Source organism: Loxodonta africana, chromosome X, assembly GCF_030014295.1.
Source record: "Loxodonta africana isolate mLoxAfr1 chromosome X, mLoxAfr1.hap2, whole genome shotgun sequence".
In the NCBI taxonomy this organism is placed as follows: Eukaryota; Metazoa; Chordata; class Mammalia; order Proboscidea; family Elephantidae; genus Loxodonta; species Loxodonta africana.
The window spans coordinates 69,949,520-69,972,831 of record NC_087369.1 but is presented as its reverse complement, the minus strand read 5'-3'; positions in this window follow the sequence as shown (position 1 = coordinate 69,972,831).

Below are 23,312 nucleotides of genomic sequence, written 5' to 3'. Positions count from 1 at the left end.
ATCTTGCCACTTCTAGCAAGCAAGGAATTGCAGACCTGTATGTTTCTCAAGTTGAAACTTGGGATATGTGAACAGGAATTTCCAACTTGTTTTTATCTGTTATAAAGGTGTCTGAGGAATGAGCTGATTTATAAAAGATCCTTCATGAAGTTAACAGATCAGGAAAGAGGGTTATATATTTAGACATTTAAAAAAATTGATTAGGTATGCAAACCAATAGGTCATAAATGGCAAATGTGCAGCATAGATAACAAATGTTATCAGGATTCAGAATATGGTGCAACAACATTTGAAATTAACTACATGTCAGTTTTCGTTCTGTGATAATGAAGAAATTGACCGCCTTCTGTTTATCCCAGAACCTGGTCATCTCTTTTTGGATGGCATGTACCATTTCCCTAAATATTCACTAGGCCAATGCACTCAAAAGCTAACAGTCTGACACAATACTAGAAAAAGCAGTTGACGTTTTTGTTTTCTTCCATAAGAAAACAGAGAAAAAATCTGGAACATTTTTTAATCTGCTAGAATTGTCACTTGTACTAACAGGGTATGAGAGTCATTGTTGCCTATCGATAAGTTTTAAACTCAGATTAAATGTTGGCCAGTTCAAACATCTAAATATTATTCTGAATGGGATCAACAAGATATGAAGTGTTATGTAGACTCAGACATGTCTGTGGCTTATTTTTCAATGGTATTGGACACTGATTCACCTTAGTTTAGCTTTCTCCTTCATTTTCCTCACATAATGGAAAAGGTCATTCAAACCCACCACAACTAAAACAGAGGCTATGTCATTTTGTATTAAAGAAGTAAGTCCTGTGTGAAGTTAGTTTGCTCTATGACAGTGGTTCTCAAACCCTTTATTCTTGTTGTTGTTGTTGTTGTTAGGTGCCATCCAGTCAGACCCAACTCATAGCTACCCTATGTACAACAGAACAAAACACTACCGTGTCCTGCATAATCCTTACAATCATTGTTATGCCTAAGCCCATTGTTGCAGCCATTGTGTCAATCTATCTCATTGAAGGTCTTCCGATTTTTTGCTGACCCTCTACTTTACCAAGCATGATGTCCTTCTCTAGGGACTGATCCTGCCTGATAACAGGTCCAAAGTATGTGAGATGCAATATCACCATCCTTGCTTCTAAGGAACATTCTGGCTGTACTTCTTCTAAGACAGATTTATTTGTTCTTTTGGCAGTCCATGGTATTTCCAATATTCTTCACCAACACCACAATTCAAAGGTTTCGATTCTTCTTTCAACTTCCTTATTCATTGTCCAGCTTTCTCTTCCATATGAGGCAACTGAAAATACCATGGCTTAGATCAGGCTCACCTTAGTCTTCAAGGTGATGTCTTTGTTTTTCAACACTTTAAAGAGGTCTTTTGCAGCAAATTTGTCCAATGCAATGTGTCTTTTGAGTTCTTAACTGCTGCTTCCATGGGTGTTGACTGTGGATCCAAGTAAAATGAAATCTTTGACAACTTCAATCTTTTCTTCATTTATCATGATGTTGTTTTTTGGTCCAGTTGTGGGGATTTTTGTTTACAACAGTAAGTGCTTCAAGTCCTCTTCATTTTCAGCAAGCAAGGTTGTGTCACCTGCATAATGCAGGTTGTTAATGAGTGTTCCTCCAACCCTGATCCCCTGTTCTCCTTCGTATAGTCCAGCTTCTCAGATTATTTCTTCAGGATACAGATTGAATAGGTATGGTGAAAGGATTCAACACTGACACACATCTTTCCTGAATTTAAAACCATGCAATATCCCCTTGTTCTGTTCAAACAACTGCCTCTTGATCTATGTACAGGTTATTCCTGGGCACAATTAAGTGTTCTGGAATTCCCATTATTCGCAAAACAAAGAATCTTTAGTTTTAGGACCCCTTTATACTCTTAAAAATTCACGAGGAACCCAAAGAGCTTTTGTTTATGTGGCTTATGTATATCAGCATTTACCATATTGTAATTTAAAATTGATAACATTTTAAATATTTATGAATTTCTTTAAAAATTTCATTTTAACATTAGAATGATGATGCTATCACTTGTCACATGGCCTTGGAAAATTTCATGAGAGAATGAGATTGAAAAATTCAGATATTGTCTTCATAATTTATGACAATAGTTTTGGCCTCACAGGTCTCCAGCGGTCCCCGAATCATGCTTTTAGAACTGTTGTTCTAAGTGGTATTCCAAATATTCTTGATCTTGATTTTTACCTTGAACTTCAGAACACAGACTTCATCTGTGGACAGTTTTTGTGCACAATATCATAAATAGACATAAATAGATGTCTCCTAAGTAAAAAAACTGGGTTACTTTTTATATTCTGCCTTGACTGGCAAGCAGTTCTAGCTCAGAACAGTCAGGTTAGCAGATATTTTGCTCGTTAAGAAAACCAAAGAGAACATTCAAATGGCCACCAAACACATGAAATGCTCGATGTCATTAGGCATCAGACACATGCAAATCAAAACCACAATGAAATAACATTTCACTCCCACTAGGATGACTAAGGTAAAAAAAAAATCAGAAAATAACAAAGGGTGGTGAGGTTGTGTGAGAATGTGGGGAAATTGGAAGTCTTATCCATTGCTGATGAGAATGCAAAATGGTACAGCCATTGTGGAAAACAGTGAGGCGGTTCCTCAAAAAGCTAAAAATAGAATTACCATATGACCCAGCAACTCCACTCCTAGGTGGAGTTGAAAGACTTGAAAGCAGAGACACAAAAAGATATTTGTATACCAATGTTCATTGCAGCACTATTCACAATAGGCAAAAGGTGGAAACAGCCTAAATGCCCATCAATGAATGAATAGATAAACAAAATGTGGTATATACATACAGTGTGTCTTAGGCTGGGCTCTCTAGAGAAGCAAAACCAGTAAAGAGTATAAATATACACACAGAGAGATTTATGTCAAGGAAATGGCTCACTCGATTGATTGTAGAGGCTGGAACATCCCAAGTCCGAGGGTCAGGATAGGGGCCTCTCCTGATTGACATAGCTGCAGGGGCTGGCAAACCCAAGATTGGCAGCTCAGGCAGCAGAGCTCTTGCTCATGGGCTGCGAAGATCGACAAATCCCAAGATTGGCAGGCAAGACAGCAGGTAAGTGACTAGCTCAAGTCCCAAGAACTGGAGGTCAGATGAACAGGAACCATCTGCAGGATTCAGAGCGAGCAAAAGCCCACAACCCTCGCCAAAAAGTCCACTTATATTTGATCCAGGCCACAATCTCAAGGAAACTCCCTTTCAACTGATTGGCTACTCACAGCAGACCTCATCATGGAGGTGATCACATTATATCAATTCTTGTTATGGAAGTGATCACATCATCATACGACTGCCAAACTACATTGTAACTGCCAAACCACTGAGAATCATTGCCCAGCCAAGTTGACACACAAACTTAATGATCACACAGTGGAATACTACTCAGCCATTAGGAGAAATTAAGTTTTGATCCATGCTACAATATGTATTGGTCTTGAAGACATTATGCTGAATGAAAGAAGTCAATCACAAAGGGACAAATTTTGTATGACTTCGCTTATTAAAAAAAAAAGGCAAGAAAAAGGAAACCGATAGAGACCAAAGTTTATTAGTGATTACCAGGGGTAGGAGGGAGGGGGTAAAGAAAGTTTATTGCTTATGGAGTACTGAGTTTATGGTGATGGAAAATTGCATCGATTAAGGGTAGGGCTGCACAGCTAATTATTATAAGTGCTTTCAATAAGTGGTACACCTGTAAAAAAGTTGAATTGGCTAAAGTTGTGTGATAGATATATTTACAACAACAACAACAACAAAAGAGTAGCTGCTGAGGCTGCTTATGTACAACCAAAAACCTCATGGGATTTGTTTCCTTAGCTTGTAGTTTTAGGGTCATGGTTTCATGGGACATCCCAGTTAATTGATCTAATAATGTGTTTCCTGCTCTGTTCTACCTCCTAGTTCATTGCGTAGTGCCTGGGGTCTTAAAAGCGACCATCCAAGGTGCAACAATTGGTTTCTATTCACCTGTAGCAACAGAGAAAGGAGAGTCAGGGATAAGAGGAGGAAATGGAATGTGTGCTGATTGCCTCCATGAACAACTGCCTCCTTTGCCATGAGACCAGAAGAACTGGATGCTGCCTGACTACCATTACTGAACATTTTGATCAAAGATTCTATAGAACAATCCTGAACAAAAGGAAGAAAATGTAGAAGAAAATTTCAAATTCTTACGTATTCCAGGCTTTCTGAAGCCACTGAGGTTGGATGAACCCCTGAAACTATTGCCCTGAGATAATCTTTGAACCAAAAATGTCACCTAGAGTCTTCTGAAAACTAAACAAAAGTTTAACTAGTGAAAAATGTCTGCCTTGAGTATTATGCTCTTTCGAGGAGTATCTGTATGGTATCAAATTGACAACAGCAGCTCAAAAGATCAGATAGGAACATTAGGGGGCAGTGTACTTATGTTAATGGGGGAGAAACCACTCAAAAAAGGAGGGTGAGAATGATTGCACAACATAAAGAATGTAATCAGTGTCAGTGAATTTTGCATGTAATAACTGTTGAATTGGAATATGTTTTGCTGTGTATATTCTCAACAATAAAATCAATCAAATTAAAAAAAATATCCAATAAAGTTACCTTCATAACATATCCTAGGCTTCACTGTCCACATCTTAAAATGTTATACCCCATCTGCATGGTAAAAAATAACAAATATAAGTCTTTGAATGAATTGATATTTATTTACGTATTTATTTTTTAATATTTTTATTGTATTCTAGATGAAGGTTTACACAGAAAATTAATTTCTTATTAAATAGTTAATACACACCTTGTTTTGTGACATTGGTTGCCAACCCCACAACATGTCAACACTCTCCCCTTCTCGATCTTGGGTTTTTTGTTACCATCTTTCCTGTCCCCTCCTGCCTTCTTGTCCTTTGTCCCTGAGCTGGCATGCCCATTTAGTTTCATTTTGTTTTATGGGCCTGTCTAATCTTTGGCTGAAAAGGGTGAGCTTCAGGAGTGACTTCAGTACTGAGTTAAAAGGAAGTCGGGGAGCCAGTCCCTGTCAGACCAGTAAGTCTGGTTTTTTTTCGTATTTTGAATTTTGTTCTACATTTTTCTCCAGCTGTCTGGGTCCCTCTATTGTGATCCCTGTCAGAGCAGTTAGTGCTGGTAACTAGGCACCATCTAGTTGTGCTGGGCTCAAGGAGGCTGTGGTACTTGTGTCCATTAGTCCTTTGGACTGACCTTTCCCTTATGTCCTTTTTTTTTTTATCATTCTCCCTTGCTCCAGAGGGGTGGGGCCACTGGAGTATCGGAAGTATCGTGTATGGCCACCCACAAGCTTTTAAGACCCCAGACGCTACTCATCAAAGTAGGATGTAGAACACTTACTTTATAAACTATGTTATGCCAATTGCCCCCATGTGTCTGTCAGTTTGTCGTACTGTGGGGGCTTACGTGTTGCTGTGATGCTGGGAGCTATGCCACCAGTACTTAGATACCAGCAGGGTCACTCATGGAGGACAAGGTTCAGCTGAGCTTCCAGACTAAGACATACTAGGAAGGACCCGGCAGTCTACTTCTGAAAAGCATTAGCCAGTGAAAACCTTATGAATAGCAGCGGAACATTGTCTGATATAGTGCTGGAAGATGAGCCCCCCAGGTTGGAAGGCCCTAAAAAGATGACTGGGGAAGAGCTGCCTCCTCAAAGTAGAGTTGACCTTAATGACGAGGATGAAGTAAAGCTTTCGGGACCTTCATTTGCTGATGTGGTGTGACTCAAAATGAGAAGAAACAGCTACAAACATCCATTATTGGTTGTAGAATTGTTTATTTCATCCTGTTTTTTTGTTTCATTTGGTTACATCTAGGCAGACAGCTGGGTTTTCTTTGCCGCTTGCTCGTCTGCAGGCAAGGTACGTCTTACCACCTTGTCCCATGGGCAGAGCCAGTGCTCAGCTATGGTGCAGCAGGGCAGGTTCAACAGAGGGGCAGGGTGGGGATGGGTGGTCTACAGCATATACTGGGGCCAATATGGTGCAGCAGGGCTCAGCGGTATGTGCCTGCACTGCTTGGGTCTGCGGTGCTCAGTGCTTGGTATAGATAGGCAAGAGGGAATGGGAGGACGTGATGCGCAGAGCTAAACAGGTGTGGGGAAGAAGAGAAAGAAGACAGAGAAACAGAAGCCAAACAAAAAGAAACAAACACAAAAAAGGTGCTGTGGGAGCCTGCTGTTGGAGTGGCACAGACCCGGGGTAGCCATGTGCTGGTGTCCTTATAGCCGAGCGAAGTGGCACAACGCATCAAGAAGGGGCAGACTGTACCACACACTTGATGAGCAACTACCAGGAGACCTGAGCTGGATCCATACATGAAAAGTGAATGGACACCTAGGCTTATATACCTGGTAACAGCTCTAGCCATCTGGTGACAGAACATTAGAGTTTCAAAGGTGAAAATAATCAAGCTAGCTCACTCAAGCAACCTATTTGGGTATATGAAAATGAAACAAAGCAAAGAACTAGGATACAGTAACCAAAACCAAACCCAAACCCACTGCTGTCGAGTCAATTCCAACTCATAGCAACCCTATAGGACAGAGTAGAACTGCCCCATAGAGTTTCCAAAGAGCACCTAGTGGATTCGAACTGCTGACCTCTTGGTTAGCAGCCATAGCACTTAACCACTACACCACCAGGGTTTCCAGGATACAGTAAGCAAACATAAAATAAACTAGTACAATAACTTATAGATGGCTTGGAGACAGCAGTCAATATCAAATCTTATGAAGAAGCAGACCATGATCACTTCAACAAGCGCTCAAAACAAAAAAATCAAGGAATCTCCCAGATGAAAGTGTCTTTCTGGAATTACCAGATGCAGAATACAAAAGATTAATATGCAGAACTGTTCAAGACATCAGGAACAAGATCAGGAAAAACACAGAACAAGCCAAGGAACACACAGATAAAGCAGTTGAAGAAATTAAAAAGGTTATTCAAGAACATAAGGAAAATTTTAATAAGCTGCAAGAATCCTTAGATAGAACAATTAGAAATTCAGAAGATTAACAATAAAATTACAGAATTAGACAACTCAATAGAAAGTCAGAGGAGCAGAATTGAGGAAGTGGAAGGCAGAATTAGTGAGACTGAAGATAAAACACTTGGCACCTATCTATGTGAAGAAAAATCAGATAAAAGAATTTAAAAAAAATGAAGAAACGTTAAGAATCATGTGGGACTTTATCAAGAGGAATAACCTACGAGTGATTGGAGTACCAGAACAGGGAGGGATAACAGAAAATACACAGAGAATTGTTGAAGATTTGTTGGCAGAAAACTTCCCTGATATCGTGAAAGATGAGAAGATATCTAGCCAAGATGTTCATCGAACTCTTCATAAGGTAGATCTCAAAAGAAAGTCACCAAAACATATTATAATTAAACTTGCCAAAACCAAAGATTAAGAGACAATTTTAAGATCAGCTAGGGATAAACAAAAAATCACCTACAAAGGAGAGTCAATAAGAATGAGTTTGGACTATTTGGTAGAAACCAAGCAGGCAAGAAGGCATTGGGAAGACTTACATAAAGCGTTGAAAGAAAAAAATTGCCAGCTAAGAATCATATATCCAGTAAAACTGCCTCTCAAATATGAAGGCAAAATTAGCTAAACAGAAGTTTAGGGGATTCGTAAAAACCAAAGCAAAACAACAAGAAACACTTAAGGGAGTTCTCTGGTTAGAAAATCAGTAATATCAGATGTCAACCCAAGGCTAGAACACCGGACAGGGCAACCAGATATCAACCCAGGTACAGAAATCACAAAAATAAATCAAGATAAAAAAATACTCAAAACAGGGAAACAGCGATGTCATTATGTCAAAGAAGACAACAATAAAATAATAAAAAGGGACTAAGAAATGTAGTCATAGATCTTTCATATGCAGAGGAAGTCAAAGTGATTAAAAAAAAGATCTTTCATATGCAGAGGAAGTCAAAGCGATATAAAGAAATAAACGATTGGTTTAAACTTGAAAAACAGGGGTAAATACTAAGGTAAGCACAAAGGAGACTAAGAATCCTACTCACCAAAATAAAATACAAGAAAAACATAAAGACTGAGCAAAAACAAACTCAACAACAATGAATAAGAGGAAAAGACAATATATAAACTACTCAGTACAAAAAAATTAATTGGGAAAAAGAAACTGTCAACAGCACACAAAAAAGACATCAAAATGACAGCATGAATATAATAATTACGCTGAATGGAAATGGACTACGTGCGCTAATAAAGAGACAGAGAGTGGCAGAATGGATAAACATGATCCATCTACATGCTGTCCACAAGAGACACACCTTAGACTTAAACACACAAACAAACCAAAATACAAAGGATGGAAAAAAATATATCAAGCAAACAACAATGAAAAAAGAGCAGGAGTGGCAATATTAACTTCTGACAAAATAGGTTTGAAAAGTGAGATAGACAGCTCCACAATAATAATATCTAAGTAGTGAAGTCTCCTACTGTTATTGTAGAGCTCTCTCCCTTTTTTATGCTGTTAGAGTTTGTTTTGTGTATCTTGAAGCCCTGTCATTGGGTGCATAAATATTTATAATGGTTGTATACTCCTGGTGTATTGACCTCTTAATCATTATAGGTGTCCTTGCTTATCCTTTGTGCTGGATTTTACTTTAAAGCTTACTTTTGTCAGAAATTAATATTGCCATTCCTGCTCTTTTTTTTTTTTATTGTTGTTTGCTTGGTATGTATACTTTTTCCATCCTTTGAGTTTTAGGTTTTTTGTCTTTAAGTCTAAGATGTGTCTGTTGTAGGCAGCACATAGACGGATCATGTTTTTTTTATCCATTCTGCCATTCTCTGTCTCTTTATTGGTACATTTATTCCATTTACATTCAGCGTAATTATTGAAAGGTATGAGTTTAGTGCTATCATTTTAATGTCATTTTTGTTTTTGTGTGTGTTGTTGACGGTTTCTCTGTTCCACCTAATTTTCTCTGCTGAGTCGTTTTTCTTTATATATTTTTTCCTCTTTTTCATTTTATTGATTTTGTATTTGCTGACTCTGTGTTTTTCCTGTTTTTTATTTTGATGTGTAGGACTGTTTGTTTCCTTTATGGTTACCTAATATTTACCCCTATTTTTCTAAGTTTAAACTAAACTTTTATTTCTTTGTATCGCCTTGACTTCCTAACCATATGAAAGATCTATGAGTATATTATTTAGTCCATTTTTTTGCTTCAATGTTGTCATCTTTTACATAATGACATCTTTGTTTCCCTGTTTTGAGTGTTTTAGCTTTGATTTATTTTTGTGATTTCCCTATCTGTGTTGATATCTGGTTGCTCTCTACTGTGATCTAGTCTTGGGTTATTATCTGAAGTTATTGATTTTCTAAATGAGAGGACTCCTTTTAGCATTTCTTGTAATTTTGGTTTGGTTTTTGGAAATTTCCTAAACTTCTGTTTATCTGGAAATGTCCTAATTTCACCCTCATATTTGAGAGACATTATTTATTTATTTATTTTAAATAATTTTTATTGTGTTTTAAGTGAAAGTTTACAAATCAAGTCAGTCTGTCACATATAAGCTTATATACACCTGATTACATACTCCTATTTACTCTCCTCCTAATGAGTCAGCCCGCTCCCTCCTTCCAGTCTCTCCTTTCGTGACCGTTTTGTCAGTTTCTAACCCTCTCTACCCTCCCGTCTCCCCTACAGACAGGAGATGCCAACACAGTCTCAAGTGTCCACCTGATACAAGTAGCTCACTCTTCATCAGCATCTCTCTCCAACCCATTGTCCAGTCCCTTCCATGTCTGATGAGTTGTCTTCGGGAATGGTTCCAGTCCTGGGCCAACAGAAGGTTTGGGGACCATGACCATCGGGATTCTTCTAGTTGAGAGACATTTTTGCTGGATATATAATTATTGCCTGGCAATTTTTCTCCTTCAAGGCTTTAATATGTCGTCCCATTGCCTTCTTGCCTGGATGGTTTCTGCTGAGTAGTCTGAGCTTTGTCTTATTGACTTTCATTTGTAAATGACTTTTCTTTTATCCCTAGCTGGTCTTAAAATTTTCTTTGATTTTGGCAAGTTTGATAATAATATGTCTCAGTAACTCTATTTTGGGATCTACCTTTTGTGGGGCTCAATGAGCATCTTGGATAGGTATCTTCCCATTTTTCATGGTATCAGGGAAGTTTTCTGCCAACAAGTCTTCAACAATTCTCTCTGCATTTTCTGTTATTCCCCCCTGTTCTGGTACTCCAATTACTTGTAAGTTATTTCTCTTCATAGAGTCCCACATAATTCTTAGGGTTTCCTCATTTCTTTAAATTGGTTTGTCTGATTTTTTTCCTCAAGTATATTGGTGTCAAGTGCTTTATCTTCAATCTCACTAATTATGACTTCCATTGCCTCAGTACTGCTCCTATGACTTTCTATTGAGTTGTCTAATTCTGAAATTTTGTTTTTAATCTTCTGAATTTCTATTTATTTTCTCTCTATGGGTTCTTGCAGCCAATTAAATTGGTCATTATGCACGTCTCTAGTCTTCTTAAGTTCCTCTAGTGCTATGTCTGTGTGTTCTTTAGCTTGTTCTGCATTTTGCCTGATCTCTTGAAGAGTTCTGTATATTAATCTTTTGTTTTCTACCTCTGGTAGTTCCAGGATATTCTCTTGTATCTGGAAAATTTCTTGATTCTTTGTTTTGGAGCATAGTGAAGCTGTTATGGTCTGCCTCTTTATGTGATTTGATATTGACTGTTCTCTCTGAGTCATCAATAATTTATTGTATTCATTTATTTTATTCTTGCTTACTGTGTCCTAGCTTCTCTCTCTTTTTTTTAATGGCCAGATATGTTCCTTGAGTAAGCTAATTTGATTATTGGTGCCTTTGAAGCTCTAACGTTCAGTCACTAGGTGGTTAGAGCTGTTACTAGGCATATGAGCCCAGGATTCCCTTTTCTTATGTGGATTCAGTTCAGCTGTCCAGTTAGTGGGTCACCAAGTGTGTAGTGTAGGTTCTCATCTACAATCTTAGACAAGCAGGCTTGATTGGTGTAGGCACAGGTATCTGGCTGCAGCAGGGGGTCATGTGCTGAGCAAGGCAGGGGGCTGACAACCACCTCTGAGTGTCTGTGAGGAAAGAGTTTCCCTGTTCTGCAGAGCTCCTAAGTGGGTGGGTTTTGTAGCCAGACTATGGGCACACGTTGTTGTTGCCTGGAAGCACTGGGATGCACCACTTATCTTTGAACCCCTGCTGAGAGTGCCTCGGTGGTATGGGTGAAGCCACCAGTCCTCAGGCCCCTGATGTTGGTAGGTGAGGATCCTGCTTTGTAGACAGAGTGGTATCAAATGTAATAAACCTACTTCTCCACCATATAGCTGAAACAGTTGAAGTTAGACTTCCGGTATATACCCTGTTTTAGTGTGCGAACGAAGGCTTAGGCTATTGAAATGGGCCCACCCAGGTCTATGCAGGGATGAAAGGCAATCAAAGTTTGTGGATCACTTATGCCTGTGCCTATGCAAAGGAACTGTTTCTGCCCTGAGTTCCCAGTTTAGGGGAGCTGGCAAGTTATTTTTCCCCCTGTTTGTTAAATTGTTCCTTCTCTGAGGCTGGGAGGATGGCTCAAGCCTCATGACAGGTCTTACTTTCAGTCCAGGGAAAGTGACTATCACTGATGCCGTCTCAGGACTGGGTTCAGGGCTGAGAGAGATCAATTAAATGGGACAGAGTTTTTTTTTCCGAAGGGGTGTTTTTTGGTCCAGGTGGTAGATTAGATGCAAATACTTACCTTATACCGAGAGCTCCGCTCTTTGCTGACCCCAGAGGCATGAGTGAACTCTGCCAATCTGTCTCTCCCAATGTGGCAAAAACATCCCAAACACCACTGCTTGCACTGCTTGTCTCACCACGCTCATGCTGTGCCTGTGAATCTGAGCTGCAGGGTGCCGGTTCTCACCAGGTCTGGTCCAGCAACTCCTTGCTGCTTCTGAACAATCTCTCCCTCTGCCTGCCCCTCAGTCCAATTTCTCAAGTTTGCCTTTGATGTTCATTGCTCCTAGATTGTCATATATGATCTACTCACTTGTTTTTTCAGGTCTTTTGTAAGACCGACCACTGGCAGCATCCGACTACTCTGCCATCTTGGCCCCACCTCCTCTTCAAAATTCTTATGTTCTCACAGAAACATTTCATTCGACCATTACATCAGCATTAGCATTTTTCCTCTGAGTGGGGCTGTGTGAAGGACTGAAGCCAGGTGTCCTCTCAAATTGGCCTGTCAGAGCTCATGCAGAGCTGAAGAGGAGCAGGGAACACCAGAAGAGCTACTGCTTTTCTTAAGTGAGTATATATATATAAATATAAATGTATATATATATAGAGAGAGAGAGAGAGGAGAAAGAGAGCCCTGGTGGCACAGTGCTTAGGAGCTTGGCTGCTAACCAACAGGTTGGCAATGCGAATCCATCAGCCACTCCTTGCAAACCCTATGGGGCAGTTCTACTTTGTCCTCTAGATTTGCTGTGGGTTGGAATTGACTGGCCCTCAATGGGTTTTTATATATTTGTTTACATATACACACACACATATATGTGTGTGTATGTGTGCTCACTCCTCATTTATTGACGTGGTTAGTTTCCAAAGATCACGTCCTTATGTAAAATCAATGTTAGGCAAAAATGGAGGATGACCACTTCAGATCACAAAATGGAGGATGACTGCATTATTACATAACTTACAAATTACATCATTACATAATCTCCTAACCATTGAGAATCGTAGCCCAGCCAAGTTGACAGATAACCTTAACCATCAAAGCCAGTGTTACTCTCACCTCACACACACCTTGGCATTTGTTGCTGCCCAATGTACATTGTTAATGCTCAGTATAGTAGGATAGTAGATATTTTACTATTGTTGTAAATGTGAGATATTGGGTAACAATATAGTCGGCAAATGAGGAGAAAGTATACATTCATTCCCTTAATACTTTAGTAAGTGTTGCTAATACTTAGTTTTAAAGCCATCTGGGTAGAGGAATAATCTTGAAAATTTTAGAGAAAGGCACTGAAGAGTCTAAGAAGGCCACATTCTCTGAATGCTCTGGGCCCACTCAATTCTTTTAGTGTTAAATTCTTTACCACAGAACAGCATAGAACTGCCCCATAGGGTTTCCAAGGAGTGGCTGGTGAATTTGAACTGTCGACATTTTGGTTAGTAGCCAAGCTCTTAACCACTGTACTGCCAGGATTCCTCTTATCTTACAGCCATACGCATAAAACTGTTATTGATTAAATGATAGGACATTCAGGATTTGCTTCAAAATAGAGGAGGGCGTAGGAGGGGCCTGAAACAAGAAGGGCCATGAGTTGATTACTGAAATTGCCTATGGATACTTTGGAGTTTATTGTACCACTCTATATTTGTGTATGTTTGATACTTTTCTATAATGTAAAGTTAAAGAAAAGTTTTACTTCAGTTTGTATGGATATTTTGCAAGGTACCATTACCAAACTAGAGAATCATCCACAATCTGACTTTAACAGGTCCTACAGGGTTCCCTTGGGATGAATAGAGATTGCTTGGATTTCAGAATCCAAGCACACTGAGAGAACATAAGACTGCCTGACTAGGCAAAGTGCAAACCTCTGTAACTCGTTTGAGTTGGAAGAAGCTCACCATGACTGGCTTAAAGCATGATGTCCACCAAAAGAAAAGAAAATCATCTCAAAACTGTGTCAGAGGCTAGCCTTATGTCACAGGCAGAAAATGGTGCAAAAAGCATCTAAAACACCCAATTTAGTTTCCATTATTTTTTTTAAGTTTTTTTGCACTTCAGCAAATAGGCGGACGTGTTGCTCACTAACTACTGTGTGTAGGATCCCTTTCAAGGTAAGAAATTTGTATCTTGGGTGAGGAGCCCTTTACCCATGTGCCATACACTTTGGAATTCTGAAAAAAATACAAGAGGAAAATAAGGCTAGCTTGGTGGGAACAATATGGAACCCTGTGAGGGGAGACTTCTATTTTGAGAGGGAACTTCAAGTTTTCTCACCAAAGATGCATGGGGTCAGAAAAATTTCCTCTGTCTCTCTCACTGACCCTGTCTTTATCACCCCACCTTGGTGGGAGGATGGTGTCTGCACATGCATAGCCCTCCTGATGCACATTCCTCTTGCTGCTATGTAGGCACAGCCATTAGCCTTTACCCCACTCCAGGCATCACATGGCCCCTGACAGGGTCATTCACTAACACCCACAGCTTGGTGAGAAAGCCTGAAATGGTTGTATTCCAGGCTCCCTCCATGGTTCTGAGTGCCAGGACCAGGACCACAAGGAAGGTAAAATCAATGAAAAAATTCTGGGTTACCTTGCTACCTGAAAGAACAAGGTGAGTCAAGCAAGGCAAAAAGTAAAATTCGGTGACTAAGTGCAGTCACAACATCCTTTACTTGGGAAGTGGGGCGTGATTGAGCAAAGGATAAGCCCCATTGGCTGATAAAGCTGTCATGATTTCCAAGTCCTACCGGTACTTGCTCCCTTGTGTCTGTCAGGTTAGAAGACACTCAAAAGACGACTGGGGAAGAGCTGTCTCCTCAAAGTAGAGTTGATCTTAATGATATGGATGGACTCAAGCTTTTGGGACTTTCATTTAATGATGTGGTATGACTCAAAATGAGAAGAAACAGTTGCAAACATCCATTAATATTTGGAATCAGGAAGGTACAAAGTATGAATTTAGAAAAATTGGAAATAATCAAAAACGAAATGGAACACATTGATATCCTAGGCCTTAGTGAGCTGAAATGGACTGGTATTGGTCACTTTGAATCAGACAGTCATTTGTTCTACTATGTTGGGAAAGATAACTTGAAGAGGATGGTGTTGCATTCATCATCAAAAACAACTTTTCAAGATCTATCCTAAAGCACAACACTGTCAGTGATAGGATAATATCCATACGCCCACAAGGAAGACCAGTTAATATGAAAATTATTCAAATTTACACACCAACCACTAAGAACAAAGATGAGGAAACTGAAGATTTTTACCAAATTCTGCAATCCGAAATTGATCGAACACACAATCAGGACACAATGACAATTATTGCTGATTGGAATGCAAAAGTTGGAAGCAAAGAAGAAGGATCGGTAGTTGGAAAATACGCCCTTGGTGATAGAAATGATGCTGGAGATCGCATGATAGAATTTCATAAAACCAAGGACTCCTTCATTATAAATACCTTTTTTCAACAACATAAACAGTGACTATACAAAAAAAAATTTTTTTTTATACATGTGGACTTCACCAGATGGAATACACAGGAATCAAATCGACTACATCTGTGGGAAGAGTCAGAACAAGGCCAGGGGCTGACTGCGGAACAGACCATCAATTGCTCATATGCAAGTTCAAGTTGAAACTGAAGAAAGTAGAACAAGTCCATGAGAGCCAAAGTATGAATTTGATTATATCCCATCTGAATTTAGACACCATTTCAAGAATAGTTTTTGATGCAATGAACACTAATGACTGCAGACCAGACGAGTTGTGGAATGACATCTAGGACATCGTTCATGAAGAAAGCAAGAGGTCACTAAAAAGACACGAAAGAAATAAAAGACCAAAATGCATGTCAGAAGAGACTCTGAAAATTGCTCTTGAACATCCAGTAGCTAAAGCAAAAGGAAGAAATGATGAAGTAAAATAGCTGAACAGAAGATTTCAAACAGTGGCTTGAGAAGACAAAGTAAAGTATTATAACGACATGTGCAAAGACCTGGAGATTGAAAACCAAAAGGGAAGAACATGCTCAGCATTTCTCAAGCTGAAAGAACTGAAGAGGAAATTCAAGCCTAGAGATGCAATATTGAAGGATTCTACAAGGAAATTATTAAAGGACACAGGAAGAATCAAACGTAGGTGGAAGGAATACAGAGTCAGTATACCAAAAAGAACTGCTTGACGTTCAAACATTTCAGGAGGTAGCATATAATCAGGAACCAATGGTACTGAAGGAAGAGGTCCAAGGTGCACTGAAGGCATTGGTGAAAAAAAGGCTCCAGGAATTGATGGAATACCAATTGACGTTTTTCAACAAAAGTATGCAGAGCTGCAAGTGCTCACTTGTGTATGCCAAGAAATTTAGAAGACAGCTACCTGGCCAACTGACTAGAAGAGATCCATATCTATGCCTATTCCCAAGAAAGGTGATCTAACTGAATGTGGAAATTATCGAACAATATCATTAATATCACAGGAAAGTAAAATTTTGCTAAACATCATTCAAAAGTGGCTGCAGCAGTGTATCAACAGGGAACTGCAGAAGTTCAAGCCAGATTCAGAAGAGGACATGGAACTAGGGATATCATTGCTGATGTCATATGGATCATGGCAGAAAGCAGAGAATGCCATAAAGATGTTTACCTGTGTTTTATTGACTATGCAAATGCATTCAACTGTTTAGATCATAACAAATTATCGATTACATTGCGAAGAATGGGAATTCCAGAATACTTAATTGTGCTCCGGAGGAACCTGTACATAGATCAAGAGGCAGTTGTTCGAACAGAACAAGGGCATACTGAATGGTTTAAAGTCAAGAAAGGTGTGTGGCAGGGTTGTATCCTTTCACAATAATTATTCAATCTGCATGCTAAGCAAATAATTCAAGAAGCTGGGCTATGTGAACAAGAACGTGGGATCAGGTTTGGAGGAAGACTCATTAACAACCTGCGTTATCGCAGATGACACAACCTTCTTGCTGAAAGTGAAGAGGACTCGAAGCACTTACTGACGAAGATCAAAGATCACAGCCTTCAGTATGGATTACACCTCAACACAAAGAAAACAAAAATCCTTACAAATGACCCAATAAGCAACATGATAAATGGTGAGAAGATTGAAGTTGTCAAGGATTTTCTTTTACTTGGATCCACAATCAACACCCATGGAAGCAGCAGTCAAGAAATCAAAGGACACATTGCTTTGGGCAAATCTGCTGCAAAAGACCTCTTTAAAGTGTTAAAAAGTAAAGATGTCATCTTGAGGAGTAAAGTGACCCAAGCCATGGTGTTTTCAATCACTTTATATGCTTGAGAAAGCTGGACAAAGAATAAGGAAGACCAAAGAATTGATACCTTTAAATGGTGGTGTTGATGAAGAATATTGAATATACCATGGACTGCCAAAAGAAAGAACAAATCTGTCTTGGAAGAAGTACAACTAGAATGCTCCTTAGAAGCAAGGATGGCAAGGCTACCTCTCACATACTTTGGACATGTTATCAAGAGAAGGACATCTTGCTTGGCAAAGTAGAGGGTCAGCGAAGAAGAGGAAGACCCTCAACAAGATGGATTGACACAGTGGCTGCAGGAATAGGCTCAAGCATAACAATGATTGTGAGGATGATGCAGGACTGTGTGGTGTTTCGTTCTGTTGTGCATGGGGTCACTATGAGTTGGAATTGACTTGACTGCACCTAACAACAATATATTCATCATTTTTCAATCCTTTAGGAAACCTGATGACATTACCTTTAAAATATATTCAGGTCACCACCCCTATAGTTACAATCCTAGTAAATATCATCATCATCACGTAAAGCAGCCCTCCAATTTGCCTTGCTGCTTCTGTTGTTGTCCCCCTACAGTCTTTCCTTCACACATTCTCCACACAACAGCCATAGTGATCCTGCTAAAATGTATACCAGTTCATGACACTTCTCTGCTCAAAACCTTCCAATGGTTTCTTTTTTCACGACGTTGTCTGTGCCTTATTCCATCCCCCTCTACCTCGGACTATCCCCTGTCCTTTTACCATTGCTAATTCAGCTCCAGCCGCATTAGCCTCCTTGCTATTTCTTGAACCCGTTATACATGCCATAACATAAAAGCATTTATACTTGTTTCCTCTGTCTAGAATACAGTACTCCAGATATCTACATGGCTCTCTCTCGTATACTTAAGATTTTGATTAAAGTGTCATAATTTCAGTGAGACCTTCATTGGCCACCTTATTTAACCTTTTCATGACCAGTGTGATATACAGTTTCCCACCAAAATTGTCTGCCTCTCAGAATCATTGGAAAGCTGCTTTCCCACTGACAGGGGGCAGGGGCCTTTATGACAGCTTGAAAATAAAAACATTGGCCTGTGCTGCAAACTACCATTTCTACACGGTGTTGTATGAATTGTGTGCATTTTGGGTAGGAAAACAGGAAATATGCAAATTTTTCTGGGACACATATGTCCCAGTGGGCTCATCAGAGGATTAGAATTAGTGGAAAAACATATGTCCCTCTGGACTCTAAGAGTAGGCTTGTGGGAGGGGGCAAGAAAAAAATCCATACTACCTACCAAAAATTCAACAACACTCAATGATTCAGCATGCTTCCATTAATTAAAACACGTGACATCAACAAAAAATTCAAAGCAGAAAATAATTGGGTCTTTGTTGTTGTTGTTAGGTACTGTCAAGTCGGTTCTAACTCATAGTGACCCTATGTACACCAGAACTAAACAATGCCTGGTCCTGCATCGTCCTCAGAATCATTGCTGTTTGAGCCCATTGTTGCAGCCACTTCCTCTTTTTCACCCGGGTCTTGGAATGGTTAAAATTACAATTCACCACTCAAGAACTCACTACACCCTTCCCTGCTTTTTTTTTTCTTTATACTGTTTATCACTATTTATTATTTTAAAATTTATTTTACTTACTGCTCTCTTTTGCCAGTAAAATGACAGTGTAAGCGCTATGCTCCATGACAGCAAAGACTTGTCTTTTTTGTTTACTTTTGTATTTCTAGCACTTGGATCAATACCTGGTATTTTGTTGGATGAAAAAATGGATAAATCAATATGTGTGTGTATATATATATATATACACACACTTGTGTGTGTGTGTTCTCCCTGATATCTGAGACTTGTTCGTTGAACAAATTATTATTGAGTGCTTACCAAATGCCATGAGACATGGTGGTACAGTGGTTGAGCACTTAGCTGCTGACCCAAAGGTTGGCAATTCGAACCCACCAGCTGCTCTGGCTAAGAAAGATGTGGATGTCTGTTTCCGTAAAGATTCAGTCTTGGAAACCCTATGGGCAGGCCTACTCTGTCCTATAGGGCTGCTATAAGTTGGAAACAACTTGAAACCCTGTGGGACAGTTCTACTGTACCCTATGGTGTCACTGTGAATTGGAATCAAATGGACGGCAATGGGTTTGGGTTTTGGTACTACATGCCAGTTACTAGGCTTGGTGCTGTAATTTAAATAATGAATAAGGTAAACTTAATTCCTGCCTCACAAAACATAAACAACATAGTGGGGTCTCTAAATAAGTAAATGAGCAATTGCAATAGAGTACAGTGTTATTATTAGAGAAGCAAATGGTGTGCTGTGAGCACAGAGAACCCTAACTTGGACTTTAGGGGTCAGGGAAAAAGAAGTGCTATCTGAAATGAGAAGAGTATTCCAGAAAGAGAGAACAATATTTGCAAAGTTCTGGAGATGACAGAAAGCATATCGTTTTAAAAATTTTATTACAGAAATTTTCAAACATAAAAAGATAGAAAAAAATTTATAACAAATATCCATGTTTCTTTCATCATCCATCTTCAACTATTATCAACTCATGGCTAATTTTGTTTCATCTAGAACTCTTTCCAACTCTTCCTTTCCCCTGAATAATTTTGAATATCCAGATATTATATCATTTAATTAGTAATTATATTACTTAATCCATAAATAGTAGTTCTCTTTAAGAGATAAAGGCTGTTACTATAAACACAATTCTAATATCACACATAAAAATTTAACGAGAAGGTGTGGTGAGTGAATGAGAATTTTGAATTTACTATTTCAGAGGTAGGACTATCCTTACTCCCTATCTGGTGTTTGTGTATATTTCTTACCAATCACCTCTAATATACAACAGCAAGATTGGCTAACTTTGGCCCCAAAGCCCAAATTCAGTGTGGCTTGCACAGCCCTTAATCTGAGTATTTTTTTATATTTTTAAAGTGTTATAAATACATAACAAAGAAGTGCATGTGACAGAGACCTTATACAGCCTGTAAAACCTAAAATATTTACTCTCTGACCCTTTATAGAAAATGTTTGCCAACCCGTGGACTAGAGCCGTGATGTCCAGTTTGGTACTCATTAGCCACATGTGGCTATTTAAATTTTAACTAATTAAAAATTAAATGATATTACACATTCAGTTCTTCAGTTGCACTAGCCATATTTCAAGAGTGGCTACCATAGTGGACTGTGCTGGATTAGAGGCTTTTTGACAACAAGAAGGATATATTTCTAATGTATCCCTGTCCAAAAGAGTGCTTTAGTAAATAGATCCTCAGTCAAAATCTATTAACTGAATGACCATACAACAAACATTAATGCATGTGAAGTGCGTAGAACGGTGCCTGAGACATTAAAAAAAAATTTTTAATATAGCATGTACTAAATATGTGTTGTTATTTTTGTTAGGTGCCATTGAGTTGGTTCCGACTCACAGCGGCCCTACGTACAGCAGAACATAGCACTGCCTGGTCCTGTGCCATCCTCACAATCATTGTTATGCTTGAGCCCATTGTTGCAGCCACTGTGTCAATCCATCTCATTGAGGGTCTTCCTCTTTTTCACTTATCCTCCACTTTACCAAGCAAGATTTCCTTCTCCAGGGGCTGATCCCTCCTGATAACATGTCCAAAATGTGTGAGATGTAGTCTTGCCATCCTTGCTTCTAAGGAGCATTCTGATTGTACTTCTGCCAAGACAGTTTTGTTCGTTCTTTTGGCAGTCCATGGTATATTCAATATTCTTCACCAATGCCACAATTCAAAAGCATCAATTCTTCTTTGGTCTTCCTTATTCATTGTCCAGCTTTCGGAGGCATATGAGGCGATTGAAAACATCATGGCATGAGTCAGGCACACTTTAGTATTCAAGGTGACATCTTTACTTTTTAACACTTTAAAGAGGTCTTTTGCAGCAGATTTGGCCAATATGTGTTATATATTATAATTGTTGTTGTTGTAGTAGTTATTATTATTTGCAAGGTCCTGGTAGAGAATGGGGTTTGTTCGTAGAGACAAATAAATGCTCTCAAGGTGCTAATATTAAAGTGAGGAATTGAAGGTCAGCTGTCCAAATGGCTTCCTGGGGAAGGTGAAACCCAGTGAGACTCTTGGGGCTATAGGGGGGCCATTGTTGGATGTGAGTGTTACCCCTATCGAGAAGAATTTTCTGCAAAGTGGTGAAAGGCAGAGAATAATAACTGCAAAGTGAACATAGGACAAAAAATCAGATTTATGGAGAGGCTATGTCTGGGGAGACGCTTCAGTCCTTCCTTCCTTTGTACAGACTGCCTAGCTTACTCATTCTCTCCAAGGGTTTCATTGTAGATTAAAGCAGCTGTTCTGGGCTTCTGTTGTACAGATTAAACACACACTTTGGACTATCGATCCATTGCCAAGGGTGGTTTCCAGGTAGGGCCTAATGTGGTTACCAGCCAGAAATAGCTTCTGATTAAGGTCAGCATCATGGAAAACAGGGACCATAGGACAAGGGGTAGTTTGTCTTCAGGCTAATACACTGTATCCAGTTGTGTAATGGAATTTTAATGCAGGAATGCCAGGCCTGTTGTTAGTAGGTGCTAAAATATTGACTCAAAAACAACAAACACTAATTTGTATATTATTAGGATCTCGATTGGAAGAAAGTTCTAAATAATCAAATTTAGGGCTACTTGGTTATTGATACTCAAAGCAGGAAAGAAACCAGTCAACTGATTCTTTGCAACGTTTTTACTTTCTTTTATATGGTCAAAGCAAAAAAAAATTGTTGCTATGATGATTATAATGATGAGCACTAAGAAGAGCTAACATTTATGACATGCTTATATTTATGTCATTGATGACCCTGTGTGGGTAGGTAGTTGTCTTAGGCTGCATTCTCTAGAGGAGCAAAACCAGTGAAATGTATGTATATATATATATATATATATATATATATATATATATATACACACATAGAGAGAGAGAGAGAGATTTAATTCAAGGAAATAGCTCACACAGTTGTGGTGGCTGGCAAATCCCAAAACCTGTGGGTCAGATGTCAGGCTGGAAGCTTTTCTTGACTCAAGTGGTTGTAGCAGCTGACCAACCCAAATCAGCAGGTTAGACAGCAGGCTGTTGGCTCATGGGGCTATGGGAGCTGGATAATCTCAAAATCGGCATTAGAAGGCAAGCTACTGGCTCACATCCCAAAAACTGAAGGTCAGATGATGACAAGTCAGAGGCAGGATCCAGTGAGAGAGTGATCCTTACTGGAATATTCATTTATGCAATGGAGACAGGCCACATTTCCAAAGAAACTCCTTTTTCAACTGCTTGGCTACTTATAGCAGATCTCATCGTGGAGGTGATAATATACATTATACTGCATTATGGAAGAGTAATCAGTCCAATGTCTGCCAAACCACTGAGAATCGTAGCCCAGCCAAGATGACACATAACATTAACCTTCACAGTAGTACTATTAGATGAGACAGCTGAAAAAAAAAAAAAGCACAGAGAAATTAAATAATTTTCTCAAGGTCACACAGCGAATTAGTGGAAGGATCAGGCTTCAAACCCAGGTTGTCTTACTCCAGAGTCCATACTCTCAGCCACTCCACCATAATGTTATGCTATAAACATGTCTGCTTTAGTTAAAATCAGTAGTGTCCTTTTGGATAAGTGATAATGTGCTTGCGTTTTATTCATTAATTAAAAAAAAAAACATGTAGTTGGAGCCTTCTATTACTAAGCACAGAGCTCATTTGAAGGGATACAGAGAGGCATATGGTTTGCCCTCATCTTAAGGAGACGTAGACATCTGACAACGCATGCAGTGAATGGTAAGAAATGAAGCTGAAAACATGGATCCTTCCAACCACTGCATTTTCTTTAATTTGAAAATAGTTATTTTTGTTAGAAACTGGCCTGGTTCCTTTTTTTGAATAATAAAAACAATGCATGCTCATGATAAGTAATTCAAACTTCCCAGAAGAGTGCAAAGTAAAATGAATTTCCCCTTTCCCTATTAACACTAGGTACTTTTAGCTATATCTTGTGTATGCTTCTAGCATTTTCTCTGTATGTACAAGTGTATGTGCCTGAATATGTACATGAATGTAGATATATAGGTCTTTTTTTTTGCACAAATGGCATTATCAAAAAAAAAAAAAAACCAGTGCC